We start from the raw sequence: 18,330 nt of genomic DNA, 5'->3' as shown, positions 1-18,330 counted from the left end.
GATTAACAAGTGGAGAGAATTATAAAATAAAATCTTTCTTTCAAAGCAAAAAAAAAGATAATCAGATTAATATCAAGTTTATTGCTTAACGTGCTACATTTTGGATGACAAAGGAATAGTATTTAAAGTGCTGAAGACAAGCAGTCTTGAGATTAGATCAACATCCCAATTCTCAGTCACAAATGAAAGCAAAGGAAATGCTTTATGGAAAAAATTAAGAAAATATTCAAGTTATGATGGTGCACGCTTGTAATCCTAACAACTTGCAAAACAGAGGCAGGAGGGTTGCAAGGTCGAGACCAGCCTCAGCAACTTAGTGAGACTGTCTCAAAATAAAAAGTCACAAGAAAAAGGCTGAGAATATGGCCCAGTAGTTAAGCCCCTGAGTTTAATCATGAGTACCAGAAAGAGAGAGAGAGAGAGAGAGAGAGAGAGAAAACATCTAGTAAATTAAAATATAAAAATATAAAGGGTAGAATGTGAATCAAATTATAGTAATGGGGTATAAATGTCAAATATAGAAATAATAACAATGTTTAATATATTTGGCAATTAATGTCCTACAGAAAGACAAAAGAGGGAAATTTTGATATTGCCTGGAGATATCAAGATAGGGGTCTGAAAAGAGAGAGCATTTGAATTAAATCTTGAAGAATCAGCCTATAATCATTAAGTGAATATATATGGAGGAGGCAGGAAACATGGGAAAGAGTTTAGGAAAAACAGAAGACATAAAATAAAATTGCTCTTTAGCTTAGGGCTTTATAAAACTTAAGAATTAAATTAAGGATCATGTGCCTGCCCTGTGGGGCATGATTTACTGAATAGTTTCAGTTTATGAAGCATACATTAAATATCTGGGGTTTTTTACTTTGATATATTCTGGGGGTCTAAAATAAGATCTTATAACTTCTATTCAACACATATTTATAGTTTAGAAGGAAAAAAATAAACAATTAGACAAATTACTATAATATATGTAATTCTTTAGGAAAAACAGACTCTGAGAGTCTGAAATTTGCATCCAGGAGGTTTACCCAGCAGTGCTTTTGGAAACAAGACCTAAGAAAGGCGATTGGAGGGTTGTGCAGGGAGAGTTTAGCTGATGTCCAGGATCAACAAAAGTTCCAGGTGATTTCATAGGGATATATGAAGTTATGATGGCTGTTCAAGTTGCCCCCAATTAGCCAAAGGAGTCAGGCCTTGAAAGTCAATAGAGAGGGAGAAAAACATCTCCAAATAGGCAGAGCTTCTATCCATGCATCTAATCATACACTATCTGTAAAATGAGAAGACCATGAGAAGAGAACATACATAGATTTGTTGACCATTGCCAAAGGAGTTTATAGGTTGAGGAGTTTATAGGAAATTAGCTGAAGATAAGAGAATGAGGTCTGAAACACAGTAACATCATAGATGGACATGTGGAAGTAGGTGCAAAGAGTAAAGATTTGATATTGCCCATTAATGTTCCCCAGAAAATATTTATGATGAACGAATCACAACAAAATATTATAAAGTATTTTAAAGCATTGCAAAATATACAAAATCACTCTGCCAGTTAACAATAGCCAGTTTTTAGGTATTTTTTTTATTAGTAAATGACACAACAGGCACATGAACTGACTGTCTATAGTGGCAGACATGCAACCTACAGATCAACCCATCAGCATAGATTTTAGCTTACCAAATCAAGTTTAGCTACTGCTTCCTCGGAATGCCAAGCCTATCAGCAACAGACACCAAAGCTAGCCCAAGATATAGCACTTCAAAGGTTGCAGTTGCATTAGTACCTGCTGAGGGTCATTGCCAAGTAGGAATGACGCATTGATATTTCCTTGCCAGCGTACCCCATGCTGCTTAGAGGACATTCAATGGGACATTGCATGTATGCTTTAGTAAGGTGACCTTGCTCAAAGACCAGGGCGGATCCAGGTTTAGAGTTGATCAGGTTTGAGGAAGTTTCCCGCTCCTTGAGTTTAAGTTTCCCAGTTTAAGACAATAGGGGTTTTAGGGAAGTTCGAGGTTGAAGATTATTGCTGCTGGGATTAGGGTGTTCCTGCTGCTTGTTCCCGTTGAGTTCTGTGAGATTCAAATGGAATTTGGAAAAAGCCTCGTGGAGTAGGTGAATTGGGCTGGCAGAACTGGATTTTCCCCAGAACCTGTTTGTGTAGAGGCCACTGTGAGTTCAGGAATAAAGAATTGCTGTTTGAATCTACAAGGTGTGTGGTGGCTCGTGATTCTGTGCCAAGCCGAAACATTGGCAAGTACCCTCCTTAGAAGGATCCAAAGTTTTACAACACAAGTATAGATATCTGTTCAAAGCATGGATGTTTCCTTTCCACAGAGCCTCAGCTAGGACCTCATGGAATCCATACATTACAGTATCTTACCAAGGGATTTGCACATAATATAGCATTTGAAAATTGGTCACATCATACATCACACCATCCAGAAGCAAGCTGACTGTATTGAACACTGAAAAAGCAACAGCCTTCTGAATGGGTAAAGTGCCACCTTAGAGGCCACTCCTTCAGGGTGAAGTATGTGCAATATATCAGAAACTTCTACGTGGCACTCTCTCCTCCACAAAAACCATAGGTTTCTTTGTCCGAAAATAGAGGCAGAAAGCAGGAGCAGCCCCACATAACATCTCTTCCAATGACCTGCTGGGAATTCATGCTTCTAATCTTTGCAACTCTGCTTCTGCTACTCTAGGCTTTACAGATTTGGAGATGCTAGTCCCCAGAGGAAGCATATTCTTGCCTGAATACACTGCAAGAATACCATTAATTTACAAGCTATTTCTGCCACCAAGGACTACTTGTCTCCAGAGAGTATCAGTTGAAATGAGACGTCAGCAAGAAGAGGTGGAACTTCTTTTACAAAATGAGTTCAATGAGTAATACATAGAGAACCAGAGTGATCTACTTGGGCACTATTGATTCTAACTTAACCCCTCTGAACTGTGAATAGACATGTGCAGCAACTGAGGCTAAAGAAAGCATAATTCCCTAGGACTCAGTCTCCTCAGGTAGGAGGTTTTAGTTATAATACAGGCTAAGACAATTGAGGTGATAATTGAGTGAGGCTTTGGTAGGAGAAAAGAGAACGAGTACTAGTTGTAGACTTGAGACCATCTGCCTCAGTCAAGGGTGCAATTCATCCCACTAACCTCTTCTTTCTACGTTTCCCCTTAGGAAGAGGTAAAAGAAAAGCATCAAGAAAAAAACTGTTTCTTCCACACTGTGGGATGGAGTCTGGTGGCCATAAAAGTTCACCACTCCTGCTTAGAGAACATGATTGATTGACAGGCAAGCTGCTGCCCTTCTGTATCCTCCCTAATACTGTACTGAGGCCAATACTTACTGTTGTCTGATTGCGACCCTAACAGCACATCAGGGATCCTAATGCAGGCCTCTTCCTGCCTAAGTCTGGACTCCCTTAACAAAGCTGTGGCTTGAAGGCTCCCCATTAATCTGGTCAAAGCTTTCTTAGTCTTGACAATTTCTCTAATCCTCCCTCTTTCTGTCTCTTCACGTCCTCCCCACCTGCTCTGATTCCCTTTCCTTTATTCTACAAAAGAATTGCCCAATACAAATTTTTGCACATCTAGTTTCAGTGGGAAGGCCCGATTAATAGAAAAAGGATCATGATTGATTCATCCTTTTACTTCCAGTACTTTGGGAGTGTCAGGTATGTATAGGGATTTTATTCTCAACAGAAGTTCTATCACACAGTGGCCTAGTTGCTGAATGAATGGATGCATTCAAGAAATGTTTGTATAATTAATTATAGTTGTATCTAAAATAGTCACTACATATAATCTTACAAATCCAAACTTCAGTGTATGATGATTGCTTTGGCATCCAGTCTATCTCAAGGAATATAAATTCTAAATAGTTTGGTAATTTTTATGTGAGATGTATGCATGTGAAAAGAGATTTGTTAAAGTTAAGACAATTTAGCTTCAGAACATATTTTATAGATAGGTGCAATTGTCCTGATCTGTTAATGTTCTTAAAGGAGCATCAAGCAACTGTACTAAGAAAGGACAGTTTATGATGTGCCCAAACATTTCCATATGCTTCTGGGAAAATTAATGTTATTGGCATGATAAGATTATCATGGTACAAAATGCCTGTAGACTACAAATGATGTTAATAAAATGGACAAGAAAGTATAGTAGTAATAAATTGTAATCTTCAATATAATGGCACTAACAATAAAAAACTATTAATAATTTAGAAATAATGTTTTAGTCCGAGCATGCTGTTGCAACACAGAGTATCTTAAATACTGGAAATTTATTTTCTCACTATTGTGAAGGCTGAGAAGTCCAGGATTAAGACATCAGTGGATTCAGTCCTTTTCCAGGACTCTCCTCCTCACTTGCAGTCAGTCGTCTTCATAGTGGAGAGCTCTCTGTGTGTGTCCTCTTGTGAGAACACTACCCGAGCAATGCAGAACCCCATCCTATGATTCTATTTAACCTAATAACCTCCTTACTCCAATTCAGCCACAAGAAAAGCAAGGGCTTTGACATATGGATTTTGAAGAGGCACATTTCAATCCAGAGGGCTTATTAGGTCAAGTTGTTTCTGGATTTTCTTGGAGCTCTGGTTAGTAAATCAGTAATTACAAAAGAGGTTGAACACTGTTTCCTTGGCCGCCTGGCAAATAATACATTTTGTTTCTCTCTCTCCCTGTCTCTTTCTCTGTCTCTCCCCCTCCCTTCTTCTTCCTCAACCTTTCCCTCCCCCTCTTCCTCTCTTCTCACCCCATCATTCTCCACCTTCAGCCCTTTTCTCTGTATTTCTCTTCTTCCTAAATACCTGGAGTATGAAAATTATGTATTGAAGTGTATATAAACACTAATTTTAAAAATTATAATTCTTAATGAAATTTACAGTTTATTTAACAGTAAACTGAAACATTTTACATAGACAATACATATTTGATCCTCTCTTCAAACCTGTAAAATGTAATATAAGAGAATACTATATGCCTCAAACTGTCTTTATTTTGCTTTTCCTAGCTTGAAGTTTCTGAGTCCATGACTTCTAGGCATAAACAATCATACTGGGAAAAGTGAGCATATTTGGTTTCTGTTGCTGCCTCTAAATTATAATAAGATCAGTGGCCTTGAACAGCATCCATGTATTAGCTCAGTTGAGTAGGTCAGGAGTTGAAATGCAATGTGGCCAAGTTCTCTACTGCAGCACTCACAGGCTGAAACTGAGTGTCAACTAGGCTGCATTCATATCTGGAGGCTCTGAGAAAGAATCCACATTCATGCTTGTTTAGATTATTGGCAGGAAATTCTTTCCCTTGTGGGTATTCACCTGAGGTCCCTGTTGTTTTGGCAGCTATGGGCCTATGACATGTTCCAGCTCATAGAGGCAATTCTTAGGTCCTGGCCAAGTAGCCCTTTCCATCTCAGCCGTAGACAAATGCTTTACATCTAACCCATCTCATGTACTTAATTTCTCTGATTTCCCTTTCTGAGATCACCAAGAGTAAAAATCTCTGCTCTAAAGGGCTCATGAGGCATACCAGTCATATCCAGATAACCTTGATATCTTGAGGTTAGCTGCTTCAGCATATATCCTAATCAAGATGCAAACTCCATCACATTATAGCCTTGGGTGGATCAAACAGGGATAGGAAATCTTAGGGACCATCTCAGAATTCTGCCTATCATAATGTTAGAGGTGAAATGACAGCTTTAAAAATTATCAACAAATAAAATCTGAAAACCTATCTTACTTTTTGTGCAAAAACATTCACAGTAGCTTTATTTATAATATCCCCAAGCAGAAAAACATTCAAATTTTTTATATATTCCTTGTTTTATTTGTTCTACTTAGTTTCACATAGCAGTAGAATATATTTCAAATCTTCCTACACAAATGGAGCAAAACATTTCAATTCTGTAGTTGTACACATTGCAGAGATGCACCATTTGTGCAATCATACATGCACCTAGGGTAATGATGTCTATCTCATTTCACCATCTTTCCTACCCTCATAACCTCTCTCCCCCATCCTCTTTGCCTACTCCAAAGATCCTCCATTCTTCCCATGCTCCCCACCATCATAGATCAGCATCCCCTAATTAGAGAAAGCATTCAGCATTTAGTTTTTTGGGGATTGGCTTACTTTGTTTAGCATAACATTCTCCAACTCCATCCATTTACCTGCAAATGCCACAATTTTATTCTCTTTTAATGCTGAGTAATGTTCCATTGTGTATACATACCACAGTTTCTTTGTCTATTCATCTGTTGATGGGCATCTAGTTTGGTTAAGCTATTGTGAATTAAGCTGCTATAATAGTACTATAATGATGTGGTTGCATTACTATAGTATGCTGATTTTAGTCCTTTGAGTATAGACCGAGGAGTGGGATAGCGGGGTCAAATGGTGGTTCCATTCCAGTTTTCTAAGGAATCTCCATACTGCTTTCCAGAGTGGTTGCAACAATTTGCAGTCCAACCAGCAATATATGAGTGTGCCTTTTCCCCCACATCCTCACCAGCAGTTATGGTTGTCTGTATTCTTGATAACCGCCATTCTGACTGATGCAAGATAAATCTTAAAGTAGTTTTGATTTGCATTTCTCTAATTACTAGAGATGTTGAACATTTTTTCATGTATTTGTTGATTGCTTATATATCTTCTTCTGAGAAGTGTCTGTTCAGTTCCTTAGCTCATTTATTGACTGGAATGTAGACCAATGGTACAGAATAGAAGATACAGAGACCAACCCACATAAATACAGTTATCTCATACTAGACAAAGGTGCCATAAACTGGAGAAAGGACAGCCTCTTCAACAAATGGTGCTGGGAAAACTGTAAATCCATATGTAGCAAAGTGAAATTAAACCTCTGTCTCTCACCATGCACAAAACTCAACTCAAAGTGAATCAAGGACCTAGGAATTAGACCAGAGACCCTGCACATAATAGAAGAAAAAGTAGGCCAAAATCTTCATCATGTCAGATTAGGCCCCCACTTCCTTAACAAGACTCTTAAAGTGTAAGAAATAAAATCAGGAATCAATAAATGGGATGCATTAAAACTAAAAAGCTTCTTCTCAGCAAAAGAAGCAGTCATTGAGCTGAAGAGAGAGTGTCTATATTTTGGAAGCAAATTTTTACCATATGTACATACATCAGGTAAAGCACTAATCTCCAGGATATATAAAGAACTCAAAAAACTTAATACCAAAAAAACAACCTATACAATCAATAAATGGGCTAAGGAACTGAACAGACAGTTCTCAGAAGAAGATATACATGTGATCAACAAATATATGAAAAAGTGTTCAACATCTTTAGTAATTAGAGAAATGCGAATCAAAACTACTCTAAGATTTCACCTATATTATTTTTTAAGTGTCTTTCAAATCTTGTCATCTTTTAAAATGTGTGTAAAGCTAGTCACCTTATAAAATATGTGTGTGTGTGTGTGTGTGTGTGTGTGTGTGAGAGAGAGAGAGAGAGAGAGAGAGAGAGAGAGAGAGAGAAAGTAGAAATAGTCTTTTGTGATCATTCTTTATTAGTTTTTCATTTTATGAGTTGCTGTGAACAGGCAATTTTTAAGAAATAATTAGGAGAAATTAAAGAAAAGTTCTCAGCTCCAACTCTATAACTGCTAAATTTAATACTTTATTTGGAAACATCTTACCCCAGTTCAACTTTTAGAATTTTCTATCATGAGAGCAAAGTCATATGTTAAAAACACAAGCACCCATGATTTTTTTTGTTAAAAAGATATCTCTGCTTGAATGTGTGTAGTCTAGCATAGTGCTTTATACAGAAAAATTGACACACATTAATTCCGAGATGGTACAGATTGTCCATATAGATTAGCATCAATAAATATGAAGATAATACTTTTATCACCCTTTTTTCTCACAAACATTATATAAAACACTTTAGCGAATTCACTTCTTGCCCACAAACTATTGCTCTCACACTTCCCACTCCCAAGTCTGAGTCATATTCATTTTTATACTAATCTTTTAACTGTGAAGTAATTTATTTGAGCTGACATTCAGGTACTTCATGTGAAATCATGCACATAGTTTTTATTAAGAAGAAAAATCTACCAAGGATCATATTCTGGACTTTAAAACCTTACATAACATTTCCCTTTAATTTGTATTTTCAATTTTAATAATACATTCTCAATAGTACACTAGCTACATTTGAAATAACAGTATAATTTTATACTTTTGATTACTATTATCAAACAATATTCAGCCAGGGAAAGGAGTCCTAGTTTCCATGGCAATGGTCCAGAAGTTTTTACCTCTCTCTCACTCAGTAAAGCAACCAGAATCAATCCTGACTAGATGGCATACCCAGGTGTCTTCCTGGAGTTAAATTGGGAACATGTCCACTTGAGGCCTTGCCTCCACCAGCAGTGTCCAGGTGTAATCACACTGGATTGTAGCAAACATGCTCAAATTTAGAAGGACTCCTTGAGAACTAAGCAAGATGATGTCTTAGTATCTGATTCTGCTCATGTTTTACACAACTCTGGAAATGTAAAAAAAAATGTTTATTTGTGAAGACAGACAAAGGCATTAAAATTCTGTGGAAGTAAAAGAGGTTAGGCTACAGATGCTGCTTGGCTGGGTGTAAGCACAGGGAGGTGAAAAGATTGGTATTTTCATCTTGATAGCAGTTGCAGAGCACTGTGGGACATGTTTCTATTTACATAAAGATTAGTTTAGTTATTCTAGAAATCTTGGCACTGGGAACACAGGAGTGAGAAATCCAAGAAACTCATGACTATGAAGAAGAAAGATTCTTTTTAAGTAAAAGTTCACAGTTCAAACGGAATACAAATAAAAAGTTCCTAGGGCTTGTGAAGTTGATTTCAAAAACTTGCTTAAAATACTTGCTCTGTAGAGAAAAATACAGCTTAAGGTGGAAAATCCAGGTTCTTTAAGAAATACTATGCTAATCGTTATTCTAAAGAAGAAGATAAGTCTATAATTTCACAGCAAAGAAGGAAAATATTTAGACCATGAAATACTTAGCAACATTGACATTTTGAAAATGCTACAGTTTATTTAGGGAAAATATTTTTTAAATGTATTTCTGGTCTGGTTACAGGACCAAGAAGCAAGTTGCTTTTATTGCTTTTCACTGGGTAAGCCCAGTAAATTTTAAAATATTTACTCTGGTTTTATCATTTATAACACGCCACAACTTTTATTCTGGAAGAAAGTCTACCATCATCAGCCACATCATTATTTCACAAAACTACCAAGAATGCTTCTCCTGATGCACTGTCATCACTTAATGATACTTCTTCTGAAAGTCATAGGTATACCATCCAGGTAATCTTGAGTGCAACATAAAGCTATTGCAAGAAAACTGACAGGACAGGGCCTGACGTTTTTAAGAAGTTATTCAGTCAAAATTAAATGCTTATTTTGTATTTTAAGAAATAGATGCAGCAGGTATTGTAGTGTATTGCATGTATGAAAAGCAGAGCCTGGAATGAAGAGCTAGGAAGTTGGTGGCAAACACAAATAACCGTAACTCTCCTGAGGCTGATAGTCTCCTGGTTTGGGAAAGTGACTGGGTCTGAAGAAGGTCACACAGGTGAAGCTTTCTGATGGAGGAAAAGACATGGATTGTGCAAAATGGGGCATTCAAAAATGCATCCCCAAAGAAGTGGAACGGCTGAGAGAAAAACTGAGTGATACAGAGGGGATGTGAGATAGGAGCTCATGAGTACTTATTCAAAGTATATTTTGAGATGATGGAGAAAAATGTATGACATATAACAAAGGATTTCAAAAATATTACAAAACAAAGCAGAGGAGGGGAGGCTCCTAACTCTACAGAGCTTTCTCTCTAACAATCTACACTGGGATCCTCTTCAAGAGGTCATTCATTCACTGGATCTTAATGGATCTGCTTATGTTCACTGGACATTCAATATCATACCAATAGTTGAATAAATTGTATTTATTTATTTGGCCATATTAAAAGATAAACAGCTGTCTTGTTTTGGATACTCATAGGACCTATCTCAGTGAAGTATATATGAAAAGAATTCAACACACATTTGTTGGATTTGGATAATGTGATTGTATATTTATATCCAAAAATTATAAACATTTTGTTTTTCCTAGGTTTGTCATAATATGTTTAACTTCCTCAAATTATATACATTAAATTTGTACCTTTTGAGTTGCTTTCTTGATGTGAGGATGCCTCCTAGCAGCGGCCCTGCTTTCGTGCTTTCAGTGCTGGTACTGTGATGTACAACCCTGAAGGGTTCCTCCCTACTCGTTTTTTTCCCCTGCAGAAATGATTCTCATTAAGGAAAGTGCAAAGCTTTATAAAGGGATAAAATTTGAATTTTATGGAGTGTAATTTTGTGTATGAATCACATTTTTAATATATTGAGTTTTCATAAAGAAAGCTAGTAAATTCTGATACATTCTGTGTAAACAGTAATTCTATTGGGTAATGTAGTGTTAGGCATTTGTGATAACAAAAGAGCTGTCTTGATAAATTGATTCCTCATTTATCCTGACTGATACCATATCTGAATGGTCCTTAAATTAAAGTCAGTTTATTTAAAATTTTTAATGCAATATAGGAAGTGTGTGCTGTGGAAATTTTATGGCTGATTTTAATGGAGAAAATACCGTCAGTTGACCAGGTATAATAAAGAGATATGCAGAGTTAGGAAGAAAGACAACATGATACTGCAGGAAATAGAAACAAAATAAATAATGTTTGTCAAAGGTAGAAGAGTTAACAGTGAGCTTTAAACAATATTCATTTGACATTTCATATAACAGGTGAGGAGGGACACAAATAAGGCTTTGGGTGTTGACTTCCCCAAAAGTTGTTGGCTGAAGCTAACATAACCGACTTAAGTCAATTCTGTGATAAATTGTGTGCAACTAGGTTTTAACTAACGTGACCTTTTGAAAATTGTAATTACTTATTTGCTAGAATAAGATGAGATTATTTTGGATGTCACAGTAAACCGCTTATAAAGGGAAAAAAAGCCTAAATTTAACTTTACTTTTGTGGCATAATCAGTAATTGTCCTTATATCTAGGCTTTATAGCTTGTAACCAAAAGCAAATTAAAAAACATAATTTAGATATTCTATAGTTACTTAGAATTTTAAGGATATAGACTTCTTTGAAAAATAATTTTAATACTTTTAGGAGTGTATAAACTCTTTTCAGGCCTTTAAATCAGTTATTATACCAAATTGTGAGCAAATAGCATGTAGTTTACATAAAAGTATTAATAGAATCCCAAAGTATCTTGGTAATTTAGGAGAAATATAAATCTAGTAAAAGGGTATGGAGGTTCAACTAAATAGAAGTCTTTGATTTTTTTTTTGTGTGTGTGTGTGTGTGTGGTAAAAAGTGACAAGAAATTGTATGTGAAAGTTTTAGCCATCAAAAAGTACTGCTTCCTATTCATGAACAAAACTACCTTTAAAGAGTTATCCAAGATCCCTTGCATCAAAAAATAAGGAGTATAATGGAAGACAGCACAATCCTGTCAAATTGGACAAATGACAACAAACAATGAAGTATGATTTTTCATGTGAGCTCTACAGAATGTCTACATATTCAACTTTCCCCATCAGTGTTCCTGTTTCAGAAAGGAGTCTTGCTCGTGCTGGTTTTTATTACACTGGTGTGAATGACAAAGTCAGATGTTTCTGTTGTGGCCTGATGTTGGATAACTGGAAACAAGGAGATAGTCCTATTGAAAAGCATAAAGAGCTATAGCCTAGCTGCAGCTTTATTCAGAATTTGCTTTCAGCTAGTCTGCAATCCACTTCTAAGAATACCTCTCCAATGAGAAACCATGTTGTACATTCATTATCTTCTAGTTTGGACCATAGTGGCTCATTCAGCAATTCTTATTCCTGCCTTTCACCAAATCCTCTTAATTCTAGAGCTGTTGAAGACTTCTCTCCATTGAGGACTAACCCCTATAGTTATGCAATGAGTACTGAAGAAGGCAGATTTCTTACTTATAATATGTGGCCCTTAACCTTTTTGTCACCATTGGAATTGGCGAGAGCTGGCTTTTACTATGTAGGACCTGGAGATAGGGTAGCTTGATTTGCCCGTGGCGAGAAGCTAAGTAACTGGGAACCAAAGGATGATGCTATGTCAGAACACAGGAGACATTTTCCCAACTGTCCGTTTTGGGAAAATTCTCTAGAAATGCTGAGGTTTAGTGTTTCAAATCTGAGCATGCAGACACACACAGCTTGAATGAGAACATTTATGTACTGGCCAGCTAGTGTTCCAGTTCAGCCTGAGCAGCTTGCAAGTGCTGGTTTTTATTACGTGGATCGTAATGATGATGTCAAATGCTTTTGTTGTGATGGTGGCTTGAGATGCTGGGAATCTGGAGATGATCTATGGGTAGAACATGCCAAATGGTTTCCAAGGTGTGAGTTCTTTTTTTTTTTTTTTTTTTTTTTTTTTTTTTTAAAGAGAGAGTGAGAGAGAGAGGGGGACAGAGAGAGAGAGAGAGAGAGAATTTTAACATTTATTTATTTTTTCTTAGTTCTTGGTGGACACAACATCTTTGTTGGTATGTGGTGCTGCTGAGGATCGAACCCGGGCCGCACGCATGCTAGGCGAGCGCGCTACCGCTTGAGCCACATCCCCAGCCCCCAAGGTGTGAGTTCTTGATACGAATGAAAGGGCAAGAGTTTGTTGATGAGATTCAAGCTAGATATCCTCATATTCTTGAAGAGCTGTTGTCAACCTCAGATACTCCTGAGAAGAAAATGCTGAACAAATTGTTCATTTGGGACCTGGAGAAAGTTCTTCAGAAGATGCAATCATGATGAATACACCTGTGGCTAAATCTGCTTTGGAAATGGGTTTTAGTAGAAGTCTGGTAAAACAGACAGTTCAAAGTAAAATCCTAACCATTGGAGAGAATTATTTAAAAAAAAAGTTAATGATATTGTATCAGCACTTCTTGATGCTGAAGATGAAAGAAGAGGAGAAGGAAAGACAAGCTGAAGAAATGGCATCAGATGATTTGTCATTAATACGGAAGAATAGAATGGCTCTCTTTCAACAGTTGACATGTGTCCTTCCTATCTTGGATAATCTTTTAAAGGCCAATGTAATTAATAAACAGGAACATGATATTATTAAACAAAAATCACAGATACCTTTACAAGCAAGAGAACTGATTGATACCATTTTAGTTAAAGGAAATGCTGCAGCCAACATCTTCAAAAACTGTCTAAAGGAAATTGACTCTACATTATATGAGAACTTATTTGTGGAAAAGAATATGAAGTATATTCCAACAGAAGATATTCCAGGTCTGTCACTAGAAGAACAGTTGAGGAGATTACAAGAAGAAAGAACCTGCAAGGTGTGTATGGACAAAGAAGTTTCTATTGTGTTCATTCCTTGTGGTCATCTGGTAATATGCCAGGAGAGTGCCCCATCTCTAAGAAAATTTCCTATTTGCAGGGGCATAATCAAGGGTAATCTATATTTATCTCATAAAAGAAGAATAGGCTATATTTTAGTCTTTACCAAAAAGCCTTTAAGCTGTTGTTGAACATTGGAAGCCATCTAAAATTAAAACAAGGATTGTTTGGTTCTTCATTTAGTAACATTTATGTTCTATTTTATTTAGGTATGAATAATCTTATTTCAAAAGGAGATAGTATTGTATATTTAATCTTAATCCATTTAGTTGCAAAAGAAGACTTGTTTTTCATGAACTAAATCAGTATTTAAGTGTGAACACAGGAAGAATTAAAGGAGTAGTGTCAGTGTTTGTTATGGGTCATTTCAGGAGTTGCTGGATTTGGTATTTATGAAAGCTTTGTGTACTACATTACAGTATAGTTGAAAACTGTAAATTAGTCACACTGTAATTCACCAGAGTTGCTGACAGATTCTTTGGTGCTTTTCACTTGTTTTGTTAAGTAAGGATTTTTCTGTTACCGATAAACAATATTTCCCTTAACCTGTGAGAAACAATAAAATTCTTTATAAGTATTGTATCATCAAAAAATTGCACTTTTTTTGTTTTTCCTAGATTTTGTCATAATATGTTTAACTTCCTCAGATTATATACATTAAATTTGTACCTTTTTAAAAGGTTCAAACTGTGTACCAAAACCACTTTCTAAAAAGGGGTCGATTATTAAATCAAACAAATGATATGATAGAATAATGATGTATATTGAAATTTTCAAAGGTTTTTCTATCAAATTAATCTAACACTTCTAGAGTAATGACTTCAAGAGGAGATAACATGTCATCTAACACCCCTAGATTAATGACTCCAAAAGTAGATAACGTGTCATCTAACACTTCTGCATTAACAACTCTGTAAGGAGATACCATGAAACTCAGTTTACATAAACTTCAATCTATGGCTCCATCTGTGTCTGCCTTTTTTGTTGAGGAGGTAAACAAAGAGAAACTTTTTTGGTACTGATCACCATGGATAAACTTGAAAAGTTGAAAAAGGCAGGAAAAGAGAAACATATATCCCTATATCTGGCTACACAGAAGGACATGTGTGAGGAATGGGTCTGCCCCTTGAGTGGTCAAGAAATATCAGCCAGGAGCAGTGGCACATACCTATAATCCCAGCAGCTTGGGAGGATGAGGCAGAAAGTCCATGAGTTCAAAGCCAGCCTCAGCAATTCAGTGAGACCCTGTCTCTAAATAAAATATAGAAGGTGCTGGGGATGTGGCTCAGTGGTTAATGTTGGGAGTTGCCCCAGCTCCAAAGACTAACTTCCCCATCCCCCGAGAAGAGCCATCCAATGGTGAGCCCTGCTGGCTCACATGATCCTTACCCACCAATCAGACTAGCCCTGCTATCACATGATCCTTACCCACCAATCAGACTAGCCCTACTGGCTCACATGATCCTTACCCACCAATCAGACTAGCCCTGCTGGCACACATGATCCTGACCCACCAATCAGAAAGTACCCCATACCAACTGTCAAACCCTTCAACCATTAAACTGTCATAACTGTCAAACTACCCCCAGCTCTATAAATATGCAGAGCTGTTCCTCAATAAATGGGCATTTTCTCCGATGATGAGCCTTGTTAGTTCTTTCAGTTAAGACCCCCTGGGTTCATTCCCCAGTATATATATAAAAAAAAAAATCACAGCAGAGAAAAATGACAGGAATTCTTGCAGACTGGTAACCTTGACCTAAGAGAACACCCAAGATAAAGTACATTTCCCACAGCTTATTCTCATACCATTATGAACCAAAGAACTTCCCTTAGTACAACCAGTGTCCATGTAGGGAGGACTGAAAAGTTAAACGAATGTGTTTGTGCTCTTTGTCACACACACACATAAATAAACCTAAATTTAAAAGCAAGTGCATATTTATAAAATGTGTTGTGCCCAGAGAACCCAACGCTATTAACCAATCTTGACAGTCACTGCCAGCTCTAAAGAATAATGTCATTTCTAACAAGTAGCAGAATATCTCATTTTAGCACACAGTCCTTCTATCGTGAGGGGGCAAAATTGCTACATATGGAGTTGAGGGGGAGAAATAAAGAATGTCCACATGCTTCTGCCCCTGTTCAATGCTTTACTCACTCAAATTACTCAATATAATTTCATTCTATAGGTTCTTAATCAAGAAAATGACAATCCTTAATGCTGGGCATTGCAATAGACATAATCAATTCATAGCAAACAATTCTAGATTAATTAATTCACAGCAAACAACTCTAGATTAATTCTAAGCACTGCAAACACACTTAATTATGACAGGCTAATGACAGAATCTCTGTGTGCTAGTTCAAAAGTCTGAAGGCTTGGGCTTTACTTCCAGCAGATGTACACTCACTCACTCAGAGGATCAGAAAAACGATGACAAGTGATGGGGTGTCAGTCCTGGTCCTCATCAGGCCCTCCAGCTCCAGTGCATCCTTGTTTCAGCTAACTGAATCCCTATTCATTAGCTCTATTATTTATACTAAATTTTGGGGCTTTTGACCCCCCCCTTCAATCCTTATAAGCTACCACTGGATTTCTCCATGACATTATTTACCTTGGGATCAAAACTATCTAATCTGGTGGTCTCCACCCTGATCTTCTCACCTTTCCCTCTTATTAGGCAAGGACAGCCTGTCAGAGGCGTCACTCTATTTATCAGGATGAGGGGAAGTGACTTGTCTGAGGCCATAGGGCTCTGTTGGATGTGCTTAATGAGACTGGAATTTTCAAACTGGAGTGTTTAAAATGGAGTTGCTTAGGTTCAGGCCTAAGGCCATCCTCACACCTTCATTTCCTGAATTATAATCTGTTTCTTCACCTCCATGCTGCTGATGTTCTTTGTCTTAGTTCAGTCCCCATGGTCCTTATTACAGTAGTTTTTTGTTTTTTGTTTTTAATCTGGTTTCTATTACTCCAGTCTCTTCCTCATATTGTATACCAGAGTTACTACTTTCTTCCCTGTGTCTTGCACTAGGGTTACTTTCTATTATACACATGCGATTGTGTCCACTTGTAATGTTTTCTAATGGCTTTATCTTGCCAATTGCACAAAGTTAACATTCCTTAGCATAAAAATCACAGCCTTTCACATAGGATCTTAGGGAATACCTCTCTAAACTCACTTTAACCATCTTTCCCCTATCACAATCAGAAGCTGAAAATTTATGTACATATCATGACATAAGATGTTCCAAATACAGCTGTGTTTTTATTCCCTGTATTGCTGACTATGTTCTGTTGCCTATAATTTCCTCCATCATTTTGTCCTCTCATTCTGCTCCTTTGAAGTCCTCCACACTGTTCCACATATAATTAGCAGTACATTCTTTTTGTGCAATCATTTTTTTTATTTTAAGCATAGCAATATTATTTTGTACTAACTTAACTGTCTTATAATTATCTACTTATTTTTCTTTTATCTCTCTCTGATAGTGGCCCCCATAAGAACAGAAATACCTTGGTCATTTTTGAATTCTTACTATCCAAAATAATAGGTGATCAAATGACATTGAATTGATTTTTGAGTTTGAAATGTGACCAATCAAGTTAATTTTTCAAAAACTTCATCTATATGAGTTTAATCTTTTTTTAATTTGTGCTTTTTATATATACATGACAGTAGAGTATATTTTGACATATCACACATATATGGAGTGTAACTCCCATTCTCATGATTGTGTGTGATGTAGAGTTTCACTGGCTGTGTATTCATATATGAACATAGGAAAGTTATGCCCAGTTCATTCTACTGTATTTCCTAATCCCACCTCCCCCACCCTTCTCTTCATACCTCTTTGTCAAAGTTAATTTTAATCTTTTTTTAAGAGAGAGAGAGAGAGAGAAACTTTCTTGTAAATGGACACAACACAATGCCTTTATTTTTATGTGGTGCTGAGAACCGAACCTGGGTTGCACCCATGCTAGTCGAGAACTCTATTGCTGAGCCACAATGCCAGCCCAAGTTTATTTTAATATTTAACACAAGAATTCTACATTATTGTAGAGCCAGACTCCATAGTCACAATGACAACCTAGTAAAAACTAAGAGATTCTGTCACCTCACAATTTTGGAATAATCAAGTTTTGTGACAACATCAAGAAAGCAATTTGAGCTCATTACTGGAATCTGCAACTCAGGAGGCAAAGTATGGTCTCATTTATTACCTAAGAAGTTTCCAAAAGATTCTAGATTTCAAATGGGAGGGAAAGTTCTGCCTCTGGGTTTCAATATACTCTAAGGCTTTGCTACTCAAATGTGTGCATAGATCAACAGCATAAGCATCATTTCAGAGTGTATTAAAAATAATCTAAGGCCACACCCTATTCCTTCCAAATCAGAATCTGCATTTTTACAAGATCTTCAAGTAATTCAAATAAGGTATCCTAAAAATGATAATGCCTTCTAAGGTTTCCATTACCCAGAACTAAATTTTCCGTGGTTTCTGTAATTCCCTTATGCCCTATTTCTACTAGAGATAGGCCATCTTGAAAGAAGAGGGAGAAACAAGAGCACGCTTGCCCCAAAAGAGAGCAGGAAGCGCACAGCTTTTGGTAGGAAAAAATGTGGTCCAACTTCAGGGGTCTCATCATTCACATAATGGTTCTTGGAGTTGTGCCCAAGAACTCTAGGCACTTTATATCCCATGCAGATGTTGATCCCTAGAGCAGAACAACAGTGTATTCCTGGTTGGAGTTAAACAGATCTGCATTGAACCCCCTCATGCTTAGCACATAGTTTATAATATTTTCCCTTTTCCCTTTTTTTTTTCATTTACAAAAGTCA

At 36.8% G+C, this 18,330-nt stretch overlaps 1 pseudogene; it reads left to right on the top strand.

Annotated features, from left to right (window-relative positions):
- The first annotated feature begins 11,526 nt into the window (after positions 1 to 11,526).
- On the top strand, positions 11,527 to 13,639 carry LOC101955457 (baculoviral IAP repeat-containing protein 2-like; annotated as a pseudogene).
- The last annotated feature ends 4,691 nt before the right edge of the window (positions 13,640 to 18,330 follow it).

This window comes from Ictidomys tridecemlineatus, chromosome 1 (assembly GCF_052094955.1).
Source record: "Ictidomys tridecemlineatus isolate mIctTri1 chromosome 1, mIctTri1.hap1, whole genome shotgun sequence".
Lineage (NCBI taxonomy): Eukaryota > Metazoa > Chordata > Mammalia > Rodentia > Sciuridae > Ictidomys > Ictidomys tridecemlineatus.
Note: the sequence above shows the minus strand (reverse complement) of the source record. Positions and strands in the feature narration are given on the sequence as shown.